At 39.4% G+C, this 12,225-nt stretch overlaps 1 protein-coding gene across 1 annotated transcript in view; it reads left to right on the plus strand.

The window, feature by feature from the left end:
* PRKAR2A (protein kinase cAMP-dependent type II regulatory subunit alpha) overlaps nt 1-12,225 on the plus strand; it is a 158,082-nt gene that overhangs the window by 32,456 nt on the left and 113,401 nt on the right. The window lies entirely within an intron of this gene.

Raw genomic sequence — 12,225 nt, forward strand, 5'->3', positions numbered from 1 at the left:
ATTTCTCGCTGCTTAGAAGAGACCTATAAGGCATCTGCTTTGTTTTTCTCCTTCATCACCATTGTAGTCTTTTATACTCCTGTTTCTGCAGATGCAAGAGAATTTACTCAGCACTTCAGAGTTTATAGGCCTCAGTCCAGCAGTTGAATCTGCAAGGATATCCCATTGTTCCTACCTTGGGCAATAGAAGTCAGTGGGGCTCCTGAAGGTGCCAGAGGCCACTTGTGCATATTCAATTGCAGGGTGAGGGTCTTCAGTTTGTGCAGAGATTCAGATAACCTATGTTTGCTCTGTATTGATTGATCAGTGGGATTCCTTTAGTGTGCTCCAGGTGAAGGAAGTATATATTTTCTGTTTGCTAGAAACTGGTAATTAGAGAGAAAATGTGGGTGAGGTAATGTCTCTTATTGGACCAACTTCTTCTTCAGCTCTGGGAAAGGTACTCAGAGTCACAGCAAAATGCAAGATGGAACAGATTGTTTAGCCTAAGTAGTTAGCACATATTGAAGGGACCATTCAAGGTAAAGTGGCCCCGTTAACACCTAGTCATAGGATAAAGGGGAGAGGGGGCTAGAGGGTTACAGATTGTTGTAATAAACCATAAATCCAGTGTCTCTTTTCAGTCCATGATTTTTTTTTTATTGTCTAGCAGAGTAATGAATATAAGTTCCCATGCTCATCTTTTGATGGATGGGTGGTGATTAAGCCGTCTGTCCAGAGGATGAAAATATCATTGATGTATCTCAGGTATGTCATTGATTTGGTGGTGCATTTGTCCGGAAATTCTTCTTCAGGGTGGCCCACAAAGGGGTTGGCATATTGGGGAGCCATCCTAGTACCCTTGGCTGTTTGCATGGTTTGGACAAAGTGTTTGTTGCTGAATGTAAAATTGTTATGGATGAGGATGAAATGGATGAGTTTGGCAATGTGTTTGGGGTGGCTGTCTGAGGGTTGTCCATTGTCTTGTAAGCATTTGAGGCAGACAGCTATGCTGTCATTGTTAGGGATGCTGGAGTATAGGGAAGTGACTTCCACGGTGGTGAGGATAGTGTTCTGAGGGAGGTTGTTAATACTGTAGAGTCTGTGGAGGAAGTCAGTGTGTCCTGGTGGAAGTTGGCCCTTAGTGGTTTGAGGATGGTTTCTGAGAGTCCCAATATTCCTTCAGTAAGAGTGCCATGACCAGATACGATGGGTCTGCCTGGGTTCCCTTGTTTGCGTATCTTGGGAAGTATGTAGAAGGTCCCTGGAGTGGGTTTGTGGGGGAAGAGTTTGTAGACTTTCTTGTGAAGTTGTTTGGGGAAGGATTTGATGATAAGTTTCTGGATAAATTGTGGTGTGGGGGGTGAATAGAGCCTGGCAAGTCTGTGGATATCCATTTTATATCTGCTGACCATGTTTGTGGATCATGGCTTGGATGCAGATACAAATTCTGTATCTGCGCAGGGCTCTATCTGTGAGTACTTTTATAGTAGACAGTATCAAAGAGTTGTTAGTTGGCCTCGATGTTGTCAGCGTGGTTGAGAAATACAATGGTGCCCCTTTTGTCTGCTGGTTTGATTACTATCTGGTAGTTAGATTTCAGGGACTCTATGGCCGTCCTCTTGGTGGTGTAGAGATTATGGTGGATATGATGTTTATTAAGGATTTCACAGTCAAATATTTTTCATCCTGTGGTGCCCAGTCAGATGATTTTTTTCTTATTATTGTTGGTGGGGACATGGTAATTGTGAGTGGTGTCGTCCTAGTGAAAGAATTTTTTGAGGTAGAGATGGTGGAAGAATTCTTCCTGTTCTCCACATATTAGTACGGTATCAGGTTCTGTGGTGGGGCCGAAGTTCAGACCCTTAGAGAGTACAGATAATTCAGCTCCAGTGAGGCATTGTGTTGATAAATTAATGATGATTGGGTATTGTGTCGTGTCCTTATGGTGAATTCTGGTGCCATGGTTTCCCCTGGAGGTGGTGTTCTGTGGGTTGTGGAGTAGTTATAGGTGATTCCACGTTTTGTTTTTGTGTTGAATGGCTGTCGTCAGCAGGTGGTTTTGTTTGTTTTTGTTAGTTGTTTTGGATTTCTTGCATGATTTCCAAGTAATTTTCAAAATACTTACAAGTATTCTTTCGGAAGGATTGGTATTGGATTTATGGAGATATGTAATCTCCATGCATAAGGGCCAACCTGGAAGAAAGTGAAAAGGTATCTGCAGGAGAAGCAGATGATCAAAGCTGGCATTACTGGCAACGCAAAGGGAGTAGCAGACAATGTCGTAGATTGTAAATTCTGTGGGACAGTGCCTGTACTTAGCTCAAGTTTATTCAGTACCTTGCAATGGGGCAATGATCCCGATGTCTCTTGGCAGTGCCATAATATAATTTTTTAATAATAGTAATAATAATAATAATAATAATAATAAAACTTTACTTAGGCCTGGTCTACACTACACAGTTGGGTTGACGTAAGGCAGCTTACATTGACCTAATTGTGTCAGTGGACAAACTACAGCCTTGTCCCACCGATGTAAATGCCCTATTACACCAACATAATAATTCCATCTCCACCAGAGGCGTAGGGCTTATGTTGGTGTAGTTAGGGAGACACAGTATCTGTGTAGACACTGTGTTACTTACATTGGCTGTTGGTTGTCTTGCCAATTTCAAGGCTCCATGCTGGAGCCAGCTCCCCACTCCAAGCTGGCCTGCTGCCCAGAGGCTCCTTGCTCTGGAAGATGAGAAACCTGGGCGGCTGCCCGCGTGGAAGCAAGAGCTGGACTCCAGGTGGGGAGCAGTGCAGAGGTTTCTCAGTCCCCCACACTGCTTCTCTTCAGTCTGTGAGGACGTGCACCACTGACAGAAGGAGGGTAGTGTGGACATCAGCCTCTGCAGTAATTACTGTGGTGGCTATAGGTCGACCTAACATAGCTTGACAGTGCTGTAGTGTAGACATGCCCTTAGAAAATACTTTGCTCTTAATAATATTGTTTTAATTGTGGTTTATGTTTTATTCACGCTGCACTCACTAGCCCCATTTTTTTTTTACTTGTTGCCATGAAACTTGCAAAGCTATGCCATGTTATCCTTTCATGAAAGAGATGTTGTACAATTTTGAATTGCTGAATTTAAACAATTACAACAACTTTACAGAATGTTAACCCCTTAAACTATTTTCTCAACTATTAAGACATTAAGAATTTGTTTCTACTTATTTAAAAATGGTTCTTAAAAGTTTTCAAGTAGGTTGTATCTTTCAGTCTATTATTTGTGAAGAGTCATTGCTGTATATTAATGGTTTACAGATAAATAAGACTCTTTCTGCTCCAGAGTTATTAGGATCTGATTTTCAAAAGCTCTGAAAATTGAAGCCAATGAAAGGTGTAATTGCTCAGCACCTCTGAAATCAGACCATACTAAAATTAGGTGAAATACAGGCAAGGGAGAGAGAATGCATCTTTAAAAGAAGTAAAAAGAAAAGGAGTACTTGTGGCATCTTAGAGACTAACCAATTTATTTGAGCATGAGCTTTCGTGAGCTACAGCTCAGTTCATCGGATGCATACTGTGGAAATTGCAGAAGACATTATATAGACAGACACCATGAAACAATACTTCCTCCCACCCCACTCTCCTGCTGGTAATAGCTTATCTAAAGTGATCATCAAGTTGGGCCATTTCCAGCACAAATCCAGGTTTTCTCACCCTCCGCCCCCCCACAGACGAACTCACTCTCTTGCTGGTAATAGCCCATCCAAAGTGACCACTCTCTTCACAATGTGTATGATAAAAGAAGTGAGAATTGCGTTGGTAAGGTAGGACATAAATCTTGTTAACGGGTAAAATTTTCAAAAGTGCCCAAGTCCAATGGAAGCTTAGGCTTCTAAGTCAGTTAGGGTAGGATTTTCAAAAGCACCTGTCTTTTAGTTTAATACCTCGTATTTCTCAAGTGATAGGAGGTTAGTTAGCTAATGAGGGTGAGGCATGAGAGCAGAGTTGAGTAGGTAATTGTGGAAAGGAAGCCAAAAGTGAGCCTTTAGGAGAGACTCAAAAGAGAAGGAGATTGCTTGGTGCACTGGTGGAAGGACACTGTTCTAAGTGTTGGAAACAGTGTGGGAAAATGTGTATAAAATTACCTATGATTCTGACCAACTGGGAAATGCTTCAGGATTCCCTAGACAGGATACACCTATTTTCATAGATGACAGTTTTTAAATTTTTTACAAGTCTTAAAGTGTTTTGTATACTCTTAATTGCTGAAGACTCCATTATTCTGGTTCCCCCAGTCACACTGCCATCTTCAATTCCTCTGTAGCCTTCCCCCCGCAAATGTTCCCTGACTAGGCTCTTTGCAAATTTTTTGTGTTCTTCAATATTCAAAACAAAACAACTTTCCGTACCAACTGCTAAAACCCTTGGTATGTGCCTTATCTCACTGTGACTACTGAAATGTCTATAGTGCTGCTTCATATTGTTGCCCTCTTTTTCAAATAATTTTCCTGGCTTAGTCTTTAAGCCCAAGTTGCTCTTCCTCACTCTCAAGACTCTTCACGACAGCCTCACCTACATCTCAGCTTGTGTTTTCCTCCTACACCCCGTCTCTTGCTCTATGCTCGCTTTATAGTCTCCTCCCACTCATTACTTTGTACCTCTTTTCGTGACTTTCTCTATACTATGAACATCCTTCCTCTTCTGTGTACTATAAAAACTCCTCTTTCAAATCCTTCATGGACTTCAGTTCCTAATCTCTTCTATTGTGCAGTTCTCATACAGCCAGGTCCTTAATCATTATATGTGTTGTATCATTCTAATTTAGATTTTACCTTAGGACTGGGACCTTGTTTATAAGGTACCTTGTACACCTGTGCCACTATATAGGTAAGTTTTAGGAGGGTTATAAAGATTAACTCTGTTAACAAAGTTTTCAGTATTTGCCAAGAATTCAGAAACATGTCAGCAAGAAATAAAGAGGTCTGTGTGGGTCATGTCATTGCAGTGGTAGATAATATGGAATGCTGTTTTGATAGTGCAAGTCACAAGAGAATGAAAAAGTACTTCAGTCAGGCTGCATTAACTCCTTAGTGCTGAGAGTTGGGGTTTCCTTGCATCACACAATTTTGGTGTGAAACTGTGACCTGTTGTCTCTAATGACTTCAGCTGAGCTACAAAGGGGTATATTAAACAAAAACTGTTTAAACCAGCCTTCAAACCAATCATAAAAACATACCAGTCCAGGCAAAATTTCTACAAGCCTATCTATTAATATAATTATGGTTACATTAAAAACTGATTTACTTGCCAACCAAAAATATTACTCTTTTTGGATAAGTAGCATTTTTTCAAGGGTGGTGGAAAGTGATCTTCTCATGTTCTTTCAGTTCACCATGTTCTTTCAGTTCACCAGTTTTGATCTGGGATCTGTGTGTTATAGGGAGAGCTGATAGCAAGTCTGTATTTAGGTTGACTAATATTTTCCACTGTAAAAAAATTTACATAAATTTTTAAGAGGTTTGGATCCCTCTGTTGTTTGCAGCAGACCTTGAAGATTCCTGACCTAGAGAAGTTCCTATTTGTTCCATGTAACCCTTCTCCTGGCATCAGTGGTAGGAGCCCCACCACCACCCTGAAATTGGGAGGAAAGGAAACTAGCCAGGGATTCTATTCCCCTGATCATTCCTTGGATGTAGCCCGTTTCTTCCATCCCTGCTTCCCCAAATAACAGGTGCTTTCTGCTGTCAAACAGTGCAGGTAGTTCTGTAGCTCAAGATTCAGGATTCAAACTCTGATAAAGATACACGATGGAGTGGTTGTTCCAGGTGAATATAATAGAAATTGTTTTTACCTCATTTCCTAGGAAATTATATTTTAAAAAAATATTATGTTAAGAGTTATTTAGGTTGTAAAGTCAAGCACTCAAAGGTTGGGAAATGATAGGATTATGACTGCCTGTGCAGTCTTAATTCTGCCCGCTTGTGTGTGTGCATTACGCTACAGTCTTTAATTGCATGATTGTGTTACTTTTTCTATAGGACCCCGGCTTTATTCAATGCACAAGTTGGACATCTAAGGAGGCAGGATTAAGGTTGCATGGGCAACCATACATCTGGCATTTTTGTATGTAATTATTTATGGTCATATATAAATAGTGGCTCAAACAATGTTTTATTTCATTTGAAAGCCACTAAGAAGCGCACAGCTCTTTGACACTGCCATTTTTTTGTATTGTTCCATTTAACCTGGAATCTAAACAGGATTGGAATTCATGTCCTCAGAACTAAAAGATTAGTGAATAAGCTGACAGCACTATTTAGTCACTGAAAGCAACCTAAATATTTTGTAGTCTTAATTCATAATCTCTAATTAGCACATCGAAAGTAATTGTAGATGGCAGCCAAAATATGTATTGACAATTGTGACAGGTTCCCCCCAGGGTGCCACTTGAAACTGGGGTACCACTGAGCCCGCCTGCCCCACTAGCCTGTGTTCCCTTTACACTCCTGCTGAGGCAAGCCAGCCAAGCCCTCCCTCAGGCTTCAAACTGCACTTTACCAGCACACACACAGGTAGGGACATGCCCAGCTGCTGTTTAACACAGATGCTGAGATCTGCTCTACATGGGAAAGATTTAGCTAAGGAATAGATTTAGCTAAGGAATTGCCCAGCACTCAAGTGCACCCCCCCCGGAGTGTAAATCCAAAATTGTATCATCTTGTGCTGCACAGAAAACTATACAGCGTAAGCTTGTTGAAATTCGCACCATCCCTCAATGTGGAGGAAGATGTGCACAGCTTTTTTCCCCCCTCCCCCAGTTATGAATGCCACAAACTGATTTTAGAGAAAATGAAAACAAGTTTATTAAGTACACAAGATAGACTTTAAGTGATTATAAGGGATAGCAAACAGATCAAAGCAGATTACTTAGCAAATGAAACAAACACGCAATCTAAGCCTTAAGATACCAGAGAAACTGGTTACAAGTAGCACATTCTCACCCTAAAGTTGTTGTAGGCAGATTGCAGAGATTCTTGAAGGCAAGCTGGTCTTGCTTGCAGCTTAAAACTTCAGATATTTCATTCACAGGCTAGACACGCTTCCAGCCTGGGCTCAGTCCTTCTCCCCCCTTGTTTTTGTTTCTTAGATGTTTACAGCAGTCATCCTGGGTGGGGATTCAGTGACGAAAGAACCACGATTATGTCACTCCCCTGCCTTAAATAGGTTTTACATATGGCAGGAATCCTTTGTCTTCTAGTGTGATTCCCACCCCTGGTTAGTGGAAAAGTACTAATTTTATCATGGAGTCCAGGATCAGGGGACTTGATCACATGATCCTGCAGCCATAACTCAAAGTTTATTTGCAGTGTCCACAGGAAGGCTGTCCAGGAAGGTGGAAAATTAGCATCTTCAAAGACCTATTGTTTTCTGTCTAGCGGGCGTTTTCGAGGTGTAAACACATTTGTAATAGGTTCATAGACAATATTCCTAACTTCAGATACAAAAATGATGCATGGATACTAATGATTATATTCAGTAGATCTCACTGAATGGTAGATCACATGACCCATATTGCATAAAATACATCTTAGATATGCTATAATCATATTATAACAATATTTCTATGAGTAATATGGGGCATAGTGTCACAACAATGATTTTTAATTTTTCAGTATAAAAAATTCAGTTCATATTTACATTTCAGGTAAAATAATTCATGATAGAAGTTAGTGATGGAAAAGATCTATTGCGTCATTCAATGAATATCTGTCAAAAGTCCTTGTTCATTTTTCTAGTTCTGTGAGATCTCTCAGCAGTTCCCTTTGCTCAGTTTTTTTTTTTTTTGAAGCACCATTATGATAGAAATCTCTAAGATATTTCTTATCAACTTGATCTACTTGGGGCTACAATTACAGGAAAACTAGAGCATAATAGAAGAGATCATTAACGCTGTATCTAATTACAAAAAGTAAACCACAGAAAATCACCGTTTAAATTAAAAGAACAATTAACAATCAAACAGAAGCTGCCCCCTTGGCAATTTAACAGTGCAAAACAGAAAAAGAGAATCTGCTTTCCATTAGAAAGAATTAGAAATTTTAAGGCTTCTGAGGTGAAAAGTAAAAACCCAAGAATTTTTATAAAATTATACAACTATGAAACTTTCCACTGTCCAGTGAAAAGCCAGTTCTTTCATCCCTATTTCATTGTGCTTGTCGTCTGCTGAGAAGTATTGTTAAAATAGGATTGGATCCTCCCACCCCCATCCTCACTGAGATGCAGATGTCGTTATTACCTGGAAATAGTAAAATTGCAAGGCGTTACTAAAAACTATTCAATTTTAAAAAAATATTTTTTAGTAAATATTTGGCAAAAGTGTTCTGGCTAATCAATGGAGTTTTCCTTTTACTCAGCTTTCTAAGTTTTAAAGTTTATCCAGATATGGTTTACTCCCTTTGAGATCCATCAGATTCCTAAAATCTGTCAGTATTGGAGTACAGAGGCTTTTAATAATTCATTAGAGAGCTGCCTGAGTAAAAGAACATAATACAGTGTTTGAGTGCTACGTGAATTTAGTCCAAATTTTGTTTCTTTAGACGTTTAATTTTGCTTGCTGTTGACTCAACTTTTACCTTAAAAGTAGTTTTTAAATTTCCCATATAGTGATTTGAAAGCAAACAAAACTGAAGAAAACAAATACGCAAGAGCTGCTTTCAGGTTTGAGATCAGGCTTCAACGCTGTACTTTTTTAAAAAAACCTTTTGTTGCTGCAATTTCAAACTCCAAAATAAAAATAGAATGGCTAGATCTGGACCCAACGATGTGAGGCTACTCTGAACTTGCAAACTTTACTGTCTCCTAGTTAGGCAGAAGACTAAGCTTTAATACCCAGGGTGAAAAATAACTGCATCATCACGCCCCCGTAGTACAGAGGGACAAAGTATGGGTGTATTGTTTGTGCATTGAATTCAGCTGTAACTTTGTCAATCAACTTTAGTTTTTTAAAAAGATGCAACTTTGTATCTCATTTTTGTTGTACTTTGCCGTCAATACATTTTTTCCCCTTGTCTTTCCTATCCTGGATCTGTCTTTCCTTGCAGTGTTTTCAATAACTGGTGCTCCCTCTTCTGCTCTCTCCCTTCAACTCTTTTCATCACTTCCTCTTTCTTTTCCCCACTCTGTTTTCCCTTTCCTCCTTTGTCTCCCTCCTTTCTAATCCCCTACTTTTTCTCTTCTGATGTATCCTCTAAATCTCTCCTACTTCTCTGCAACCTCAACAAGATTCCAGGTTTCCCCCTCAGCCGATTTGCCCTCTTCAAATTTCTGCTTGCTGTGGTGTGTGGGATTTAAAAGTCCTGTGGCTACTGTCGAAAACTGAGTTGATCTTTAGTATTCATGTTAGCACTAGCAGACAGAGCATACTTTAAATGTTAATGAAACTTTCCATATTAACATTTCAAAGATAAGTTTTGAACCTTTGCATGACATTCTAACATGTAGGTGCAGCAGGTATTACTGACCTACTGTGGAGAAGTTCCATCTTCTATAAGAAACTTGTGTATTATGGCTTGCTCTTAAAATATTATATTTGCTAGTAGATATTGCTTTTCATAGGGTATCTACTGTAAAGTGTTGTTCATCTGTTGGTAGAAGTGTTGTTTCTGAAGTAGCACTGTAAACATTTTCATTACTGAGTCTGTTAAACTTTCTCTCCATCATAATTGTATGTATTGGTATGAGCCTGTTGACATCTTGGTGTGAGGAAAAATGGCTTGACAGCCAGAGTCTCAGACCTCCTTATCAGCACTTGACATTGCATTCCACACAGCCAGTCATCTCAACAGACATATTCGACTCTGTTCCTAATATTTACAGTGTGAAGAGTTTATAGTGTGAGCCTAAGTATGATTTGGGTAATTTTTAATTAACTCGTTAAATAGGAACAGTTTACGTTCAGTTTTCTGTCTTCGTCTCACTCAGGATAATTTTGTACCATAATCTGAAATGAATGTACTTTTTGAAGTAGTCACTTGCTGGTGTGTTTTTTTTTAATCCAAACCTGTTTCATATTTTTAAATTTATTTTTGTTTAAGCTGGGTACTGTGCATGTGAATTTAAGCAGTATGTTGTAAACGTTGTTCCCTTATTTACTAGGGCTTTTCTTCTGATACACTTTAAGGAACAAACTTGGTTGTCCATTGCAAGTCAGAACAATTACATTGTTGTGGACAGCCGTGCTCAAGAAAATTAAGACTGTTTTGGGTGTATGGTAGACTGCATAACATTTAATCTGCCCATTAGTATAAATGTCATGCAAGATTTAAAAAAAAATTGCCAAAGTGTTTCCTATTGCAAGAATAAGAAGCAACCACAAATGCCATCATAAAATCAAATTCTGTTGTTCTTGTAATTAAGGGCCCAAAGTTATGAGTTATTACTATTTAAGAATTGCGGCGGCATCAAGTCTATTTTAGAAAAAGATAGAACAGAAGACTGAGAGAATAAAATGAAAGGCCTAATGGCTAGATTTCTTCAGTACTCTGCAGAACTAAAACTTGCTGCAGCTTTTCTTAAGAGTACACCACTGGTGCAGACAGAGATTTCCTCTTTTTCTCTATTTGTGTGAATGAATTAAAATTTAAATTAATATCAGATATTGTCAGATACAGTAATGAAAATTAGGGAACTTGATGGAATCTAATACTGTAATTGTAATGAAGTTACATTTATAAAGGGAAGTTATATAAGTGATACAGCTTTGGGAAAAATACTGTAAATTTTAATTATATGGTTTACCACCTAGGCAATCCTGTTAGGAAGGAAAGGGGTTGCATTCATATGGATTTATTTTAGTTGAGTGAAAGTGATGAAGTAAGGATATCAAGTTAGTGAAATACACCTGTGCTGAAAGAGACAGTAAATAAAAGGAACTGACACCAAACAGTGTGTGTGTTCCACTCTGTGGTCAAGTGTACTATTAATCAGAAATGTAACAGTTTGATTAATAATGCACAAACTCAGCTCAGCCATTTACACCAAGGTCCTACCCTTGTAATAGAAGATGCTGTAATATACAAGCTCTGTATGTCCTTTAGGGCTAACCCAAGCTAAGCAGGTTGAGGATCTCTTGCTTCAGCTTAGAAATATTGACCTCTCCAAATTTCAAGCAGCACAGTGATACAGTACCTTCTGGTTCCCTTCCCCCAGTGTTCAAACTAATGGAACAAGTGTCTCCTCTTTATGGGTGTGAGTTTGGGAGGCCAATCAACAAAATCTTTCTTCTTTGATGTTTCACAGTAGCTCATTTGGTTTTAATGGGCTGCTTATGTGCAGGACCAGCACTTTACATTAATGCTTCTTTCCTGCTTGCTGAGCTAAACCCTACAGAAACAATGTACAATTACAATGCAAACACTCAATATAACTTTATACCATGGGCTACAGATATAAGTAACATGCCGCATCCTACAAGCATTTCATCAAGACTAAACACGTTCTTATCAATTTAACATCTGTTTTAACAATGCTAACACACAGGTAAGCCAGACTGGTTTCCAGCTATGCATTTGTCAGTGTTCAGTGAGGCCTCGGGGCCTTCGCATGAGCTGGCACTTGGTCTGGTAACATCATAACCAGCACCTGTCTTTTCCCGCACCTTGAGCCCTGCCAGACCCAGATGACGGAACTCCTTGAAGATAAGTCCAAAACTTTGAATTTGGCACATTATTGTATGGGAAGCCAGTGTAGCAAGTGGAGGACAGGTTTTAATATGGCTAGTGCTGAGGAGGCATGCTGCTGCATTGTGTTCAAATTAGAGTTTGCTGAGGGCTGATCATTTCATGCCCAAGTAAGTTGCATTGCTATTGTTCAGTTAGGAGGATAATGAAGGTCAGTATTACTTCCTGAGGCTAGGTCACCATCTGCCAGGATGGGACATTCTTTCCTTTCCAGCTGTAGAAGGTAGGATATGTTGTTTGTGGACACTTTTATGTGTGAGCTTAACATGAGGAAGGAATCCAGGAGCTCTCTTAAGCTGGGGACTGACGTGACCAATTGTGAATACATATCTTCAGCCAGAGGAGACTGCACCATGGCTATGAATTTTTTTTGAAGCGTTTTCCTCTGACAACCAGCATAATTTCTGTTTTATTTGGGTTTAGCTTCAGCCTTCTGATTTATGACAAGCACACAGCTAGCTTGATCAAAGTGATGTTGTGGTGATAAGGCATTTGAATCAGTGATGTCTCCTC

The sequence above is a fragment of the Natator depressus genome, chromosome 7, assembly GCF_965152275.1.
Source record: "Natator depressus isolate rNatDep1 chromosome 7, rNatDep2.hap1, whole genome shotgun sequence".
Classification (NCBI taxonomy): Eukaryota; Metazoa; Chordata; order Testudines; family Cheloniidae; genus Natator; species Natator depressus.